Raw genomic sequence first — 19,503 nt, 5'->3', positions numbered from 1 at the left:
TATCATCAATTTTTGATATAATTAGCACCTTCATTTGTCTGCATTGACTGAGACCCACTTGCATTTTCAGGTGTATCTGTAGTAGGGTGTATACCTCACATTCTTGGTAGCACTCAAATTTGTTTTAGAGTTCTGGAGCAGTTAGTTTGAAAGTAATTACATCCCTCAATATAAATGTTAAGAGTTGGAGAGGATACCTGTCACCTCATTTTCTTCTATATGATCTTGGTGGTTGTGTATGGTGTCTGGGACAAGATTTCATATGCTTTTACCTATATTTGTCTATGAGAGGCACAGTAATACCTTTACTATTACAGAAAATTTCCTCAAACTGCTAAACCAAAATATGTGTTTAACTGAAGATAACAGGAACATGAAAGGCAAGATAAACAGAAAAATGCATTTTAAAATATAAATGTCAACTGAAAAGGGTAAATTCAAATCTGTTACGAAATAAACTCATATTTTTCCATGAAAGAATAAAGAATACTATTAGAACTATTAACATAATATTTACTATTTAATCCTACACACATATACACAAACAACAAATAGCTGCTAAGAAGAAATCAATCCTTAACATCCTGTTGAGAGCTTAAAAATAAAGTAGAACTAGCAAAAGTTATTTACTCAGGATAATTTGTCCTTGATGACTACTAAAGATGACAATTTTAACTTACTTTACTTACCCATGTAAATCTTTGACTGGAAGTATAAAAATGATGTCTTACCTAAATTTTAAGAACTGGGAGCAAAGAGTACCTTAGTGGTTTACAGCAGGAATATTAGTAACTATAATCAACATTAAGACCATAACATTCAAATGATAATAGTGCTTATGTAAAGATTAAATATAAATCATTCCAAAAATAAATAGGTACTGGTTAAGACAATTTAAACATCACAAGAATATACAACACTAATAATTTAAGAAGACGAAACATAAACTATCAGTCTCAAATGACAAATAATCCTTTTATTCATCATGAAGGAGTTATTTCAGTAACTGATAACTTCTATTCGTCAATATACATGAATAGCAACAATTTACCCAACAAAGATGTAAAATTCATGACTAGTAAAATCCCAAAGACTTCATTGCTTAGAATCGTGACGTACTAATGTTGAACTTAATTTATATACGTCATTTTCAAATCATGTAATATTCCTTTGCTCTTTCTTAATTTAACTATTGTATCAGTGAGGTTTACTTTCTAGAATATTAGTAGAGGTAAAAAAAAATCAACTTCAGTTTTGGATCCTTATCTTCAGTGCCAAGGTGAACATACTCTTCATCTCATTTAGAAGTTCTTAATGCACTGAACACCTCACTAAATATGTGGTTTTTTGATGGAAGGATCATGTCTTCCAGTATATACTTTCCCCTTTCTACATGATCTATAATATTAAGTATGTACATGAAATGGTCAGTTAAGTGATTTCTGACTCTGTGGTTCACAATTTCTTATGTTCACTTACAGATATACCACCTGTATAGTTTGGGAATTGCTGTATTTTATACAAATGAAGATTTGTATAAAATTTTTAAAGATGGAAATTCGTTCTTTTTGTACTACATGAAACATTATAACTTTGGGGGATTTATAAATATGGATAATTCAAAAAGTATCTGGCTTTTAGTTCACCATGAGATTTTCTGAAGAAGCAAATTTGCCTGTTATGTTCTACTTAAGCTTAAAATTTCCATTCATAAAATATGCTGACTTGATAAAATATCATAGAATTATTCTGGAGATGAATATACAATAAATAATCAAGGGTTAAGATATATATGGGTACTTGCTCTCTCTTTACAATGGTTCATTATATCCCAAGAACAGGGACTTTGCTCTCTTCATTTTTTCTTAAAAAAAAAAAAAAATTCACAATAGCGAAACACAGAAAATTTATACCTTATATCTGATAAAGCAGGTAACAAAGATTATTCATTGTAGTTTACCATTTCTAATTCCTAAAATTAGAAATAGTACTATCAGACTTAAGAGCTCTACTATTCTCTACATCATTTTAACTTCTGCATAAAGCCAATAGAGCAACACAATTTAAAGACTTCGTGTTTCATTTCTAAAGGTCATCCAACTAAAAAAAGAAAGATCCAGCAATGGTTAATGTCTCTCAATGTACTGTCCTCCAAAAGTGGACTTCCTCCTTTTGAACAGATATATCTATTTCATAGATCTATGTATTTTCTGTATTTCTTCCTTTTCATCAAACACTTTAGAAATTGACTCAGTAAGGTCCCTTGATTATGTAGGGTAAGCAATAAAATGCTTGACATTTCTATGTCAGAACCTTTATACACTGAAGACTGGATAACTGACTCAGTTTCAACAGAAATGAATAAACAGTGAGTACTGTAAATGATTGCTAGAACATATTTGGTTATGATCGTTTACCTGAATTAGAAAACAGTCCTTTAAATAATGAAAAAACAATGTTTCTCTGGCTACATCTTAATATGTTGATGATTTTACAGATTACTGTTGTTTGTTGAATTATTTGTTCTTAAAACCCCGAGACTGCAGGTCCTTTATGATCATCTTTCTCACCTCTTTTCTCTCATGCCAACTACTTTATGCTTTAAATTAGGTTATTTGAGTCACCACAAAATTTTAAGTTACTGGCTTGAGGGACAGTGCCATGTAGTTACTTTGGTGAGGCACCACACTTCTGTAGATGGATATTCTATTGAATATAGTGCACCTTTATTTTCTGGCTCTATTAAAGCTAAAGAATAAATTTACTTCTAGGTGTGCTACATTTTAGCAATCTTGAATTCCTAGTATAAATCACTCACACTAGGACACTTACCAGATTATTAAAATGAGAAGTTATCAAAAGATTAAAAGTCCCCGTAAGTCACTAATTTAATAACTAAAACTGTGTTATGTATGTTTTTTCTAAATGGGGAAACAATCCTGAGATTAAAATAACCCCAATCAACGGACTCTAGGATTGGCATTTCAGACAATGGAAGCCAGAAACAATGTAGAAACAAACCAGAAAACTCATATAAACCTCCAAATTTTATGTCATAAAAAACATTTTAGGTAGGTAAAATGTAGCTCCAGTAACCTACCAATATTACAGAGGAGTACCATAAAAGATGATGCTGTGAAAGTGCTGCACTCAATATGTCAGCAAATTTGGAAAACTCAGCAGTGGCCACAGGACTGGAAAAGCTCAGTTTTCATTCCAATCCCAAAGAAAGACAATGCCAAAGAATGCTCAAACTACCACACAGTTGCACTCATCTCAAATGCTAGTAAAGTAATGCTCAAAATTCTCCAAGCCAGGCTTCAGCAATACGTGAACCATGAACTTCCTGATGTTCAAGCTGGTTTTAGGCAAGGCAGAGGAACCAGAGATCAAACTGCCAACATCTGCTGCATCATCGAAAAAGCAAGAGAGTTCCAGAAAAACATCTATTTCTGCTTTATTGACTATGCCAAAGCCTTTGGCTGTGTGGATCACAATGAACTGTGAAAAATTCTGAAGGAGATGGGAATCCCAGACCACCATACCTGCCTCTTGAGAAACCTGTATGCAGGTCAGGAAGCAACAGTTAGAACTGGACATGGAACAACAGACTGGTTGCAAATAGGAAAAGGAGTACGTCAAGGTTCTTTATTGTCAACCTGCTTATTTAACTTATATGCAGACTACATCATGAGAAACGCTGGGCTGAAATAAAGCACAAGCTGGAATCAAGATTGCCGGAAGAAATATCAATAACCTCAGATATGCAGATGACACCACCCATATGGCAGAAAGTGAAAAAGAACTAAAACTAAGATCATGGCATCCAGTCCCATCACTTCATGGCAAATAGATGGGGAAACAGTGGAAACAGTGGCTGACTTTATTTCTTGGGCTCCAAAATCACTGCAGATGGTGACTGCAGCCATGAAATTAAAAGACGCTTACTCCTTGGAAGGAAAGTTATGACCAACCTAGACAGCGTATTAAAAAGAAAAGACATTACTTTGCCAACAGAGGTCCGTCTAGTTAAAGCTATGGTTTTTCCAGCAGTCATGTATGGATGTGAGAGTTGGGACTATAAAGAAAGCTGAGCGCTGAAGAATTGATGCTTTTGAACTGTAGTGTTGGAGAAGACTCTTGAGGGTCCCTTGCACTGCAAGGATTTCAAACCAGTCTATCCTAAAGCAGATCAGTCCTGGGTATTCATTGGAAGGGCTGATGTTGAAGCTGAAACTCCAATACTTTGGCCACATGATGCGAAGAGCTGACTCATTTGAAAAGACCCTGATGTTGGGAAAGATTGAGGACAGGAGAAGAAGGGGATAACGGTGGCTGAAATGGTTGAATGGCATCACCGACTCAATGGACATGGGTTTGAGTGGACTCTGGCAGTTGGTGATGGACAGGGAGGCCTGGTGTGCTGCAGTTCATGGGGTCGCAGAGTCAGACACGACTGACCAACTGAACTGAATTGAACTGAACCATAAATGGATCTTTTACTTCAATCAGGGGTAAAAAGAAGAAAAAGAAAAAAAAAAGTTGAGCAGTGCAGGCTGTCAATCTGCCCTTCTTGGAATCCTGTGTTAATATGGTTTGAAGACATATTTTTTTGGTGCAAATGGTTTCTAAATGCAAGCCAACTTTTTAATTTGAAACCACCAACAGAAAAAACATGCAAAGAGTATGAAATGCTGATGACATAGCCGTGAAAAAAGTTAACACTTGGGCCGTAGAAACAAAGGGAGGCAATGTGAAGAGAAGCTGGAAAAATCTGGGGTTCAACTATGAGACCAGGACATGAAATGTTCCTTCCAGAGACAGCCACAAGGTTAGCTAACCTGATGCAGAACAGGCATAAAGATGAAGATTATGTGCTAGGAACCAAAATTCAAAGCAAATGTAGGGGCACTGATGAGGAACAGTTTTGAGGTCACAGCTGACCTTAGAGGAAGAACTTTGACGTGTCTTATTTTATTAATTATTTGGAGAGAGTAACAGCAAACTAGGAGAAAGATACTACTGAAGAGTTTGCTTTTTGTAATGGTTTAGGATAAAAAGTATGTGATAATCAGGTCTAAAGTTGTCATAATTTTGGTAAAGAGGCAGAAATCCCAAGCATTAGCTAGAAACTTATTCAGGATTATAAAATTTAAAATATATCTATCTATCTATCTATAAAGAATCAGGGTCAAATCTGAAGCTATTCTCTTTCTGATGGTATTTGAGAAGACCATCCTGAAACTAATGTGAATCATTATATAATCACTACATAAAGATTGTGTTAAACTAATAACTAGCAAGTCTCCCTTTAAATTTTAGCTGGCACTTTTCAAGTTGCCTATTGTGACCCATAAGCAAGTTGTTGAGTCAGTTTTGTAGCTCTTAACTAGCAATGTGCTAAAAATGGAAAAGAAAGCATGCCAGTAGTAAAGGTAGGTGTTATTATGTGTATGTATGTGTGTATTAGATCACAACATGCATTTTCTTTCTTCCCTTAGTTCACAATCAAAGGAGTTTGAAAGTTTTTAAACCATAAAGAGAAAAAAATACAGATGGAAAGCGTTTTTCTAAGTTAATCCACCCAGGTTTTTTTTGGCCATGCTACAGCTTGTGGGATTTTAGTTCCCTGACCAGAGATCAAACCTGTGCCCCCTGCAGTGGAAGCATGGAGTCCTAACCACTGGACTCCTCAGGAATTCCTAGCCCATCATTTCTTAAACTATAGGTTCAGTGAAAAATAAACAATAATTTGAATAATATATTCAAATTGATTTTACCCATTCTAAGTTGATACAATATTCACTATCTTGTATCAGAGAGCTTAAAAATCTATGCTTATAAGTCTGATATAAAAGTAGCCCATGTTACTGTTTAGAAGCCATGTTACAATAAAACTTTGGATTATTCAGAAATTATTTTTATTTTTTATGTAAATATTTCTAAAAAGCACCATGAAAGTTACTCAGTCATGTCCAACTCTCTGCAACCCCATGGACTATACATACAGTCCATGGAATTCTCCAGGCCAGAATACTGGAGTGGATAGTTTTTCCCTTCTCCAGGGGATCTTCTCAATCCAGGTCTCCAGCATTGCAGGCGGATTCTTTATCAGCTGGGCCACCAGGGAAGCCCAAGTATACTGGAGCATAGCCTATTCCTTCTCCAGAGGATTTTCCCAATTCAGGAATTGAACCCAGGTCTCCTGCATTGCAGACGGACTTTTTTTATCAACTGAGATATCAGGGAAGCATCATATCCATCATTTTTTAACAAGATAACTTTCTTGACTCATGATCGCTATTGAAAAGATCAAGTTTTCCACTACGTTTATATGGCAACGCCTTTAGGAGTTAACTGCTATGCATAAGGCTGTTTTAAAGATATAAAATGATTTATGCTTTCCTTCTGAATTCTGTAAGTGTGCTTGCAATTAGATGAAAGATGGACACTCAGATTCTATTAATAGTGTAGAATATATAACACAGAAAACTGTGTTCAAATCTTTCAATCCATTTAAACCACTCTTGGAAATTTATCCCAAGGAAATTTGAATATAACACACAAAAAAAGCTCTATGAAGAAAGTTGTTTAGATCAGTTTTATCTATTGTAACATCAAAATGTCCAACAATAGGGGACCACAGTAAATCACATTAGATATAATTATGAATGATGCTAGAACAGAGATAGTGAATGTAAAGAAAAGAGAATGCAAAATGACAATTATACACACTGTAAGTTTATAAAAGATAATTGTACCAGGAGTTGAACAAAACAAATGCTAACATTATACTAACTTAAGAGGTGAATTTTCCTAAAGAAATAGAAGCTATATTTTATGGAAACAAGAAAAAAGTCAATAATTATTTGTGAGTGGTTAGAAGATATTTCATGAACACAGTGGGTTTTCACAGCAATGTGGTGGAGTGAGGTGGAGGATGGAGGACAGGGGCTGAGAACTAGGAGTTGGAGGCCATTTAGGAGCATTCCAGCTGTGCCTGCTCTGGACAGAGCATGACATTCAATAGGGAGAAAAAGTAGGTAAGGTTCAGATGTAACAGTCTTTTTAAGGAGGGAGAGAATCAGAATGTACTTTAGAAAAGTTACTGTAGCAGTGATTTGTGGGATGGCCTGGAAGGGGAAAGACACTAGAAGGAAAATCTTCTAAGAGATAGTTACTATGTCTATGTCAAAGGTGTCTTCAAACTATGGTGTTGGAGAAGACACCTGAGAGTCCCTTGGACAGCAAGGAGATCAAACCAGTCAATCCTAAAGGAAATCAACCCTGAACATTCACTGCAAGGACTGATGCTGAAGCTGAAGTTTCCAATACTCTGGCCACCTGATGCAAAGAGCCAACTCATTGGAAAAGACCCTGAAGCTGGGAAAGACTGAAGGCAGAAAAAGGGGCTAACAAAGGATGAGATGGTTGGATGGCATCACCGACTTGATGAACATGAGTCTGAGTGAGCTCCAGGAGTTGGTGAAGGACAGGAAAGCCTGGTGTGCTCCAGTCCATGGGGTCACAAAGAGTCAGACACGACTGAGTGATTGATCAACAACAATGTGAAAGGTAAGAGAGAAGAGAAAGTAGATGTTATGAATTTAACCATTTTTGAAAAGTGATAGTGTTATACACTTAGCAAACCAAACTTCAGAATATTTAGTTCAAAACTATTTAACATGTTTATGATCAGGAAGAAACCAGAAAATATGAAATCGAGCACAACAAAATTCACACACTGATATCTAAATCAATCTGATCAGGTTATTAGTTACTCAACTAATTAGTATTACATTAGGCTAAATATGCAGAGAATTAGCAACATTTATTTTATAGCATTCTACAAAGACATTTTCTAACACACTAAAAATGGCATATTTTCTGATTATGTTATTACTACCAATGGCTGTAAAACAATTTTTAACTTTAACTAATCTACTCTCACCTTACTTCTTCCACATTGTTCTCTTAATTAGCCAAATGTTTAACTTCTTTAAACTTATAGTGCTTTTTCCTACTGCCCTTGTGCTAAATACACTTGTGAATCATATTCCTCGGGATTCACACAGCACCTTTTTTTCTTAACAGTATTACACTGTCACTACATCTGTAGTTATCCAAATTCTCCATAGGACCATAATCTTGATAAAGCCATGAGACCGTGTTGCAGTCACAGAATCTAACAGTGCATGGGATGTTGAAGACGGCCATAAATATTTACTGATGATCGGAGAAGGCAATGGCACCCCACCTCAGTACTCTTGCCTGGAAAATCCCATGGGTGGGGAGCCTGGTAGGCTGCTGTAGTCCATGGGGTTGCTGGGAGTCGGACTGAGTGACTTCACTTTCACTTTTCACTTTCATGCATTGGAGAAGGAAATGGCAACCCATTCCAGTGTTCTTGCGTGGAGAATCCCAGGGACAGAGGAGCCTGGTGGGCTGCCGTGTATGGGGTCGCACAGAGTTGGACACGACTGAAGAAACTTAGCAGCAGCAGCAATGTAATCATTAGAATAAGTTTGTGGTCTTCCCAGAAATTTTTCCAGCTGAAAATTCTTTTTTATATCCTGAAAGCAGTTGTCAGTTGTTCTATTTGACAATTATAGAGAAGCTACCCATAAAAAGAAGAGACTGAAGAGAAGATTTCATAATGGACTTGCAACAAGTGTAAAACATTTAAAGGTAATTTCAGACTGTATACACTTGTTAAATGTTTTTAATATATCAATTATATATTACTATATTAATAATTTATATATAATTCTACTACATAAAAATACTCACAAATATTAAATATCCTGGTAAAAATATGGTACTTAGCTAATGTCATATTACATTTATAAATATTAGACAAAAAGGAAAATAATTCAAGTCTCTATCTAGATCAGTCTTTTTATTCACACATAAAAATTTTGAGTCTCATCTGTTACAGAATAAGGAATCTAGCTATCATTATCCACCTATATAAAACTTCAATTTTATATTTATATTATGTTCAACAACTAAAGCCTGTGGGTTTAAATCTGCCTCACCACCCATTTTTGTATATAAGGTTTCATTAAAATACAGTGACACATAGTCATTCATCACATATTGTTTTGGTCTGCTTTTCTACTACAATGTTAGAGATCTAAATGGGACACAAAGCCTAACATATTTACTATCTGGCCTTTATACAAGTTTGCTGTCCCCTGGTGGATATTATGACATACTTTACTCAATATGAGACAAAGTGCCACTCACTCTGCAAGTGCAGTCTATATAGTTATAGTCTATATAGTTTAGGTCACTGCAAATCAGTTTATTTAATGAAGACAAAATGCCAAGAAATTGGTTTATAGCAACTGAAAGAACACTATTACAAATGAAGTATGCAGAAGAAAAGATTTTAAGAAAAATCTTGCTTTAAGCTATTGATACTGACTAGCACCTCAAAGATTTCATCAGTGTGTAGCTGTCAAACTACTGAGGAAGAACTACAAAAAGAAACATTTTTTAAAAAAATTTAGGAAGTGTATAATGTACATGACAATTTACTATCTAATATAGAAAGGAGCAGAGACCGTAAGATCCCTTCTTTCATATATACACACAGTGAGAAAAATAAACAGTATATCAGTTCAGTTCAGTTGCTCAGTTGTATCCAACTCTTTGCAACCCCATGAATTGCAGCACGCCAGGCCTCCCTGTCTATCACCAACTCCCGGAGCTCCCTTAAATTCATGTCCATCGAGTCGGTGATGCCATCCAGCCATTTCATCTTCTGTCATCCCCTTCTCCTTCTGCCCCCAATCACTCCCAGCATCAGAGTCTTTTCCAATGAGTCAACTCTTCACATGAGGTGGCCAAAGTACTGGAGTTTCAGCTTTAGCATCATTCCTTCCAAAGAACACCCAGGAATGATCTCCTTCAGAATGGACTGGTTGGATCTCCTTGCAGTCCAAAGGACTCTCAAGAGTCTTCTCCAACACCACAGTTCAAAAGCATCAATTCTTTGGCACTCAGCTTTCTTTACAGTCCAACTCTCACATCCATACATGACTACTGCAAAAACCATAGCCTTGACTAGACAGATCTTTGCTGGCAAAGTAATGTCTCTGCTTTTCAATATGCTATCTAGGTTGGTCATTACTCTCCTTCCAAGGAGTAAGCATCTTTTAATTTCATGGCTGCAATAACCATCTGCAGTGATTTTAGAGCCCCCCAAAAGTCTGCCACTGTTTCCACTGTTTCCTCATCTATTTCCCATGAAGTGATGGGACCAGATGCCATGATCTTAGTTTTCTGAATGTTGAGCTTTAAGCCAAGTTTTTCACTCTCCTCTTTCATAACTACAACCTAACTTGCCTCAAGGAATTAGGAAAAGAATAAACTAAACCTTCTACTAAAAGTTAGTAGAAGAAAGTAACAAAGACCATAACAGAAATAAATGAGCCTCCACTGAGGCTAAAAAGAGAACAGAAAAGATAAATGAAAGTAAGAGTTAGATTTCTGAAATGATGAAGCTGACAAGACTTTAGGTTTGCTTACCGAGAGGAAAAAAAAAAAAAAAAGACTCAAAATTAAAAAGTAAAGGGGAGACATTACAACTAACATCACAAAAAGGATTGTAAGAGACCACTATGAATAACACCAACAAACTGGACAACCTGGAAGAATGAATAAATTCCTAGAAACATAATCTACTGAGATTAAATCATGAAGAATTACAAAATCTGAACAGACCAATTACTAGGTGGCAGATCCCAAAAACCGCCCAGCAAAGAAAAGTCCAGGACTTCACTGGTGAATTCTATCACACATTTAAACACCAATCCTTCTCAAACTCTTCTAAAAAGAGAAGAGAAGGAAACAACTCCAAGATTGTTTTACAAAGCTAGCATTACCCTATACTAAAAGCAGACAAACACACTGCAAGAAAACCACAGGGCAAATTCCCTGATGAACAGAGAACCAAAAGTCTTCAAAAAAATATTAGCAATAAAAGATCATATACTATGATCAAATGTGATGTATTACAGGGAAGCAAGGATGGTTCAACATACACAAATCAATGGATGATATACCAAATTAACAAAATGAATGATAAAATAATTATCTCAATAGATCCAGAAAAAACATTTGACAAAATTCAACATCCATTCACAATAAAAGCTCACAACAAACTGGATGTAGAGGGAATGTACATGAACATAGAGAAACCCACAGCTGAAAATCCTAGCTAGAGTAATTAGCCAAGAGAAAGAAATAAAAGACATCTAAATCAGAAAGGAAGAAGCACAACTGTCAGTATTTGCAGATGACATATTATATACAGGAAACCCTAAAAACTCCACTAAAATTGTTAGAACTAATAAACAAATTCAGTAAAGTTGCAGGATAAAAATTCAATACACAAAATTCAGTTGTATTCTGATACACTAACAATAAACTATCAGAAAAAGAAATTAAGATAATCTCATTTACAGTAACAAAAATAATAAAATACCTAGGAATAAACTTAACCAAGGAGATGAAAGAGATGTATACTAAAAACAGTAAGACATAGCTGATGAAAGAAATTGAAGACATAAATAAGTGGAAAAATATTCCATCCTCATGGACTGGAAAATTTTGTTGTTGTTGTTCAGTCACTCAATCGTGGCTGACTCTGCGACCACATGGACTGCAGCATGCCAGGCTTCCCTGTCCTTCACTATCTCTTGGAGTCTGCTCAAACTCATGTCCATTGAGCCAGTGATACCATCCAACCATCTCATCCTCTGTTGCCTTCTTCTCCTCCTGCCCTCAGTCTTTCCCAGGATCAAAGTCTTTTCCAATGAGTTGGCTCTTCACATCAGGTGGCTAAAGTATTAGAGCTTCAGTTCAACCTCAATCTTTCCAATGAATATTCAGTGTTGATTTCCTTCAGGATTGACTGGTTAGATCTCCTTGCTGTTCAAGGGACTCTCAAGAGTCTTCTCCAGCACCATATTTCAAAAGCACCAACTCTTCGGCACTCAGCCTTCTTTATGGTCCAGCTCTCACATCTGTACATGACTACTCAAAAAATGATGTGTGTATTGTATGTGTTAGTTACTCAGTCATGTCCGACTCTTTGCAACCCCATGGACAGCGGCCTGCCAGGCTCCTCTGTCCATGGAATTCTCCAGGCAAGAATACTGGAGTGGGTTGCCATTCCCTTCTGCAGGGGATCTTGGAGATCCCCATAGCTGTGAATATATGGAACTTTGTCTTCAAGGTGATGTCTCTGCTTTTTAATACACTGAGTTCATCATAGCTTTTTTTCCAAGGAGCAAGTGTCTTTTAATTTCATAGCTGCAGTCACTGTCCACAATGATTTTGGAGCCCCAGAAAATAAAGCCTGTCATTGTTTTCATTGTTTCCTCATCTATTTGCCATGAAGTGATGGGACCGGATGCCATGATCCTAGTTTTCTGAATGTTGAGTTTTAAGCCAGCTTTTTCACTCTCCTTCATCAAGAGACTCTTGTTCCTCTCTGCTTTCTGCCATGAGGGTGGTATCATCTGCATATCTGAGGTTACTGATATTTCTTCCAGCAATCTTGATTCAAACTTGTGCTTCATCCAATCCCATTTCACATGATGTACTCTGCATATAAGTTAAATAAGAAGGGTGACAATCTATAGCCTCAGCATACTCCTTTCCCAATTTTGAACTAGTCCGTTGTTCCATGTCTGGTTCTAACTGTTGCTTTTTCACCTGCATACAGGTAATGTCCATATAAGCCAAAGAAATCTACAGATGCACTGCAATCCAATCTTTATCAAAATTCCAATGACATTTTTCAGAGAAATAATCCTGAAACTTGTACAGAATCACAAAATAGCGAAATAGTCAAAGCAATCTTGAGAAAGAACAACAAAGCTGGGGAAACCATACCTCCTGATTTCAAACTACATTATAAAACTATAATTAAATTGGTATGGATTGGCATACAAACAGACACAAAGATCAATGGACAAGAACAGAGAGTTCAGAAATAAACTCATGTATATATGGTCAATTAATTTACTAAAAAGGAGCCAAGAATATTCAATGGGAAAATGATAGTCAATCCATCAAATGGTGCTGGACAAACTGGAAAGCCACAGGCAAAAGAATGAAACTGGACCACTATTTAATACAAAAAAAATCAACTCAAAATGGATTATAGACTTGAATGTAATACCCCAAACCATGAAATTCCTAAAAAGAGAAAATAGGCAGTAAGGATCTTGACACTAGTCCTGGCAATGATTTCTTTTGGAGCTGATACTAAAAGTGAAGGCAACAAAAATAAACAAATTGGACTACCTCAAACAAAAGCTTTTGCACAGCAAAGGAAACCATCAACAAAATGAGAAGGCAACCTACTGAATGGGAGAAAACATTTGCAAATCCAATTATCTGACAAAGGGCTAATATGTAAAACATATAAAGAAATGATACAACTCAATACCTAAAGTAACCAAACAATCCAATTAAAAAATAGGCAGAGGATCTAAATGACATTTTTCCAGAGAAGACATACAGACGGCCAGCAAGTATATGAAAAGGTGCTTAACATTACTATTCATGAGGGAAATGTAAATCAAAACCATGAGATATCACCTCATTCCTGCCACAATGACTACTATAACAAAGACGAAAAATAAGAAGTGCTGATGTGAATGTCCACACTCTCTTGTGTGCACTCTTGGTGGGAATGTAAATGGGTGCAGCCACTATGATAAACAGTATGGAGGTTCCTCAAAAAAATTGAAAACTACCATATGACTGGGCAACTCTACTTTTTAAAATGTTTATAGGAAAATTGCTTTACAATGTTGTGTTGGTTTCTGCTGTACAGCAACACAAATGAGCCATAATTATACATATATCACCTCTCTCTTAAACCTCCCTCCACTCTCACCATCCCACCCCTCTAGGTCATCACAGAACACCAAGCTGGCTCCCTGTGTTATATAGCAACTTCTACCAGCTATCTCTTTTACCCATGGTGGTGTATATATGTTGATACTACTTCCTCCATTCATCCCACTCTTTCCTTCTGCCACTGTGTGAACAAGTCTGTTCTCTATCTGCATTTCCATTCCTTCCCTATAATGAATAGGTTCATTAATACCATTTTTCTAGATTCCATATACATATATATTAATATATGACATCTGTTTTCCTGTTTCAGACTTACTTTACTCTATATAACAGGTTCTAGCTTCATCCACCTCACTAGAACTGACTGAAATTCGTTCTTTTTATGGCTGAGTAATATTCCATTATAAATACACACGCACACATATACCACATCTTCTTTATTCATTTAACTGTTGGTGGACATCTTGGTTGCTTCCATGTCCTATCTATTGTAAATAGTGCTGCTATGAACATTGGGATACATGTGTCTTTTTCAATTATGGTTTTCTCAGGGTATATTGGGCAATTGTACTTTCGGCTATATATCCAAAGGACATAGAACCACCATCTCAAAGATATATGCACCTCCACTTTCACTGTAACAGTATTTATAGTAGCTATGACATGGAAAAAACACAAGTTATTTAGTACACTGATGGGTAAACAGATAAAGAAAATGTATATATACACAATGGAATATTATCCAACCAAAAAAAAAAAAAGGAAACCCTGTCATTTGCAATGATGTGGTTGGACTTTAAGGGCATTATGCTAAGGTATTTAAGTTAGAGAAAGACAAATACTATATAATTTCACTTATATGTAGAATCAAAAAAAAATTCATAAGCAGAGATTGATCTTTGCCACACGTAGGAGGTGGGTGAACTGGGCAAAGGCAGTCAAAAGGTAAAAACTTTCAGTTATATGTTCTGGGAATGCAATATACAGTGTGAGGTGATGGATGTTAAATAAACTTACTGTGGTAATCACTTCACAATAAATACGTACAGTCAACCATTTATATCTGTGGATGAGCAATCTGCAGATACAAAGCGCTTACTGTACTATACCCTTTTACAATATATAAGGGACTTGGAAGCATCTGTGAGGGGTCCTGGCACCAACTCCTGTAGATACTGAGGGAATAGCTACATATCAAATCATTATTTTATATACTTAAATGACTATAATGCTATATGTTAATTTTACCTCAATAAAACTGAATGACATAAATGCTAACAGCAATGCCTTCAGATATACAGTGTATGTATACACAAATGAGACATCTTCAAAAATTACTTTCTTCATGGAATAAATTCAATTAAAAATAGGATGAATGCATTTCTTTATATTAAAAAATTGGACACATTTTAACTTTTACAATAAGAGTCACTTTGGTTTTCATGACTGCATAAAGTAGGAAGGAAACTGGTTTCTCTATTTTAAAAGTGAATGAGCTTTGAATCGTATCTTTGAACAAATCATAGCTATGTATAATGGGCTTAATAGAGAATTTTTAAGTTAGTATGTTAGTAGCCAGAGAAAGGCAATATTTCTGTGGGTGGAGAAGAGGATCCATGTTAAAAAATTCAGATTATATTGTATCATATTATGTCATACTACAGTACACATATACCATTAACTCTAATACATATTACTCTAACATATTACTCTAACTGAATTCCTTTATTCTTAAAAAAGCTACTGAAAACTTCCTTGTATAAGAAATTAAGACAGATATTAAGATAATGAATACCTACTTGATATTATACTATAATACATTATACATATAACATGAATTATTTACTATAATATTGAAATACTGTATTAACTAGGTAATATAATGCTATGATATACTTATGTTACAGTACCAAGTAGGCATCCATTATCTTAATATCTGTATCAGGCTCTTACAGGAGAGGATTTCAGTGACATTTTTTAGAATGAGAGGGAATTTGTGTTTTAGAATAATGAGTATTCTCTTATAAACTGGAGTAAGTTCTCTCAAATTAATCATCTGTTTGTTTCTCACCCCTTTAATCATATCATCTATTTCTATAGATAGCAAAACCTTATAGAAGCTATGGCCTTGGCTGGTTTGAGATAACAAATGGGAATGAAAGAGACTACCACTAGCAAACTTTAATAACATTTAACTTTTATGAAAAAATTCTATTTAATGAATTTCTTTAAATCAATATTAATTTCAGTTATCTACTAACCAACGCTTGGATCAGAGAAATTCTATGACTAGAAATCATGGACAAAATTTTTCAAAGAATTGCTCTGAAATCATAACAGCCAAGTATGTATTATGCCAATTTCTGTAACAAATATTCTCTAAAATTTCCCAAATATATTGCCAATAATAGTCTTTATCAAAATTAAAAATTCAATGTTTTTAGAAAAACATTTTATATATTGTTCAAATGAGCCAAAGTAAATTTCTACTGCAGCATTATTAACGATTCTGAATATGACAATCATGACTACTGAGAATCAACTTAGGAATTCAAAAACTATGCCAAAAATTCACTGTTAGAAACAGTATGTTCTCTCACACTTACAGAAGCCTAGGGTCCTAAACACAATCCAAGTAGACCGGTTAATGCTACATAAAGGCAAAACCCAATTTTAGTGATCAATCGTTTACTACAGTAGTAACTAAGATGAAATAACTGTCTCTAATAATGACTGCAATCATTAACTTATCAAATGAGCACTATATTTTAAACACTGCTGACTATGAGAACTATTAGATAAAGGCCTTGATCTCAAATAACAGATAGCACGTGATATTTCTTAAAAGCAGTAAGTGCAAATGATGGAAAATAATATACTATTTAGAAGGAAATAGGGGAGCAAGAATAAAAAGTGATTTCTTTGAATATGAAACTAAAGTATTTTGAGATACACTGGAATTGCAAAAGGCCAAAATCAAACTGTTAAAGTGTGTAATTACTAACAATAAGCTGTCAGCAACATAATGCATGTTAGTTGATGATCATGCCTAGACTTAAAGATGGTATGTGTGTGTGCATGGTAAGTCGCTTCAGTTGTGTCCAACTCTTTGCGACTCTGGACTGCAGCCCTTCAGGCTCCTCTGTCCATGGAATTCTCCAGCCAGCGATACTGGAGTGGGTTATCATTCGCTTCTCCAGGGGATCATTCCAAACCAGGGATCAAACCCGTGTCTCTTGTGTCTCCTGCATTGGCAGGCAGGTTCTTTACCACTAGCACCACTTGGGAAGCCTAAAAATGGTACAATTTATTATTTTAATTTGGAGACATATTGTACATTAGGGTATACTTTAACCATAAAGATATTATTTTGGCATTTAATATACTGTCTGAAGTATATTTTAATAGAGTTTTTTTAAATTTAAAGGTTTTACAAAGGTTATATTGGTTCACCACTGATCTCTTCTTGGCAAGGAAGAAACAAGGTGACGGTAAAAAGAAGGGGAAGATAACAGAAGTAGGAAATGAGAACAGAATGGATTCAGAGTCAATCTTGTAACAGGTATACAGTAAAATTAAGATAAAGAATAATTAAACAGATATGACTGTAAGTCGGTCTCCTTTGGAGCTTAACAAAAACTAGGTAATTGACAGGGTGGAAAGTTTAGGCAACATATGAAAATTACATAGCTCTCGAGCTAGGGGCTACTGGTGGGATCATAAAAGATGAATACACAATTTTAAACTGCACACAAAAGACTTTTCTAAGATGTGAGCAACACAATCTATTTATTTAACAGGTATTTAGTATGATCTTTTTATGTACTAGGTATTATGTTAGGTACTATTAACAGGAATATACACATATACCCATAGAAATAAAATTAAACGTAACATCACTTTACATTGTTCACATAAAAGACAAAAATACGTAACCTATACCAGGAGTCATAAACCTATACCCCTACCATTCAAAATTTATCAGCTCAAAGCATATTCATAGAATTTAAAATTACCCTGAAGGATAAATATTTTAAATATGGATATCACATTAAAGTTTATACTCTTTCAAGAAAAGAAAAACTACCAAGATTTTGGGCCTGAGAAATCAACAATAAAATATCCCAGCAATACTCAGTTTTTACTCAGAAAACATAAATATGTCAGAATATGATTTTCTGTGACTCCAAATAAAATCCCAAGTAATGTATACTACAAAGGGTCAGTAATCCACAACTGGCATTCCTATGCATATAATTTTAAAAATACACAATTATATACCTCTGCTATTGCTAACCTAACAGCAGAGATCTAAAATAAAACCAAAATTAGTCCATTACTGAAAAACAGATATTAAACCTATGGTATAAATAAAGCCAAAAGATATCCATGTAGCATCCTGAAATGAATCTAAAATTTGAATAAAGGTTCACTTTCAGTTGTATATGCACTGATATATGTGTGTGTATACACATACATGCACATGCATACACACAGACACCACACTCTTAGCAGGCAGACGCACCCAGATTAATTACTAATACCAACGTATCAAGTATATGCATTTGTGTTAAAGGTATACTTAGGAAAAACACTGGATTAGTACTAAAAGTTTGTATTCACAGGCAATGAAATTACATGTGAAAAAACCAAGAGAAATAATACAGTAGTTACTAATTAGGAACTATATTCATTTCTTGATATTTAGTTGTAAGGATTCTTTGTTAGAACAGAGTTTAGAAAAGCAAGGCTGGCATAAATAAGCTGACAGAGGGGCAGGGAGAAAAAGATGGTCCAGATCAAGGGGACAAGAGGGTACCACTTTCCATCTTTCCATCTGACTCTTCTATAATTGTATAACTATACTCTTTAGTTTATACATATAAGCCACTCTCAAACTCCCAGTGAAAATTAATAAAGACAATCTCTATCTAAAAGAAAACAATTTTGGTGCTAGCCACTACACTGCAACAACCTCTTTTGAATAAACAATTCTGAAAAGATGCATTCAAGTTAAATACTAAAGACTATTCATTAACTAAAGCTAAGACTTTAATTTTTAAGGTCTCACAGCCATAATTTAAAATCTGAAAGCTTCACTTAAACTAGTACAAATATTAGTGATTCAGAGGCAATCTTTTTTCATTTTTGAAAGACAAAACCAAATAACTGACAGTGAGAAAGTAAACATACGAGAAGACAAGAATAAAAACAGATTAGTCTTAAGTTATTTCCTTAAATAAAGAGTTCTTAGTAATACTATGTTTTCAATTAACGTTTTTTGATAGAAAAGACACAACAGCATTTTACAAAGATAGTAAGCAATACACCTTCTATATCTCCTAATACATCACATGTAGTTATACAACACAACATTCTGTGATGATGCAAATGTCCTCTCTGTGTTAATAACATCAGCACTTGCCACATTTGGCTATTGAGGATGTAAATTTTTAAATTTTATATAGTTTAAAGAAAATAGCCTAAAGAGGCTGTTAACTATCATTGGACAGCACAACTCTATAGAGTTTCATGTATATATCAATAAGTATAAATCTAGGTTCTTAATGACCTTCTTTCAAAGGATGTGAACTTAAAAATCAAACAAAGAATCACTTC

The 19,503-nt window shown here is 34.9% G+C and overlaps 1 protein-coding gene across 3 annotated transcripts in view; it reads right to left on the bottom strand.

Moving 5' to 3' along the window:
- NIPBL (NIPBL cohesin loading factor) overlaps nucleotides 1-19,503 on the bottom strand; it is a 197,574-nt gene that overhangs the window by 66,852 nt on the left and 111,219 nt on the right. The gene's annotated exons all lie outside the window — the stretch shown is intronic.

Source organism: Oryx dammah, unplaced genomic scaffold (assembly GCF_014754425.2).
Source record: "Oryx dammah isolate SB20612 unplaced genomic scaffold, SCBI_Odam_1.1 HiC_scaffold_20, whole genome shotgun sequence".
Lineage (NCBI taxonomy): Eukaryota > Metazoa > Chordata > Mammalia > Artiodactyla > Bovidae > Oryx > Oryx dammah.
Note: the sequence above shows the minus strand (reverse complement) of the source record. Positions and strands in the feature narration are given on the sequence as shown.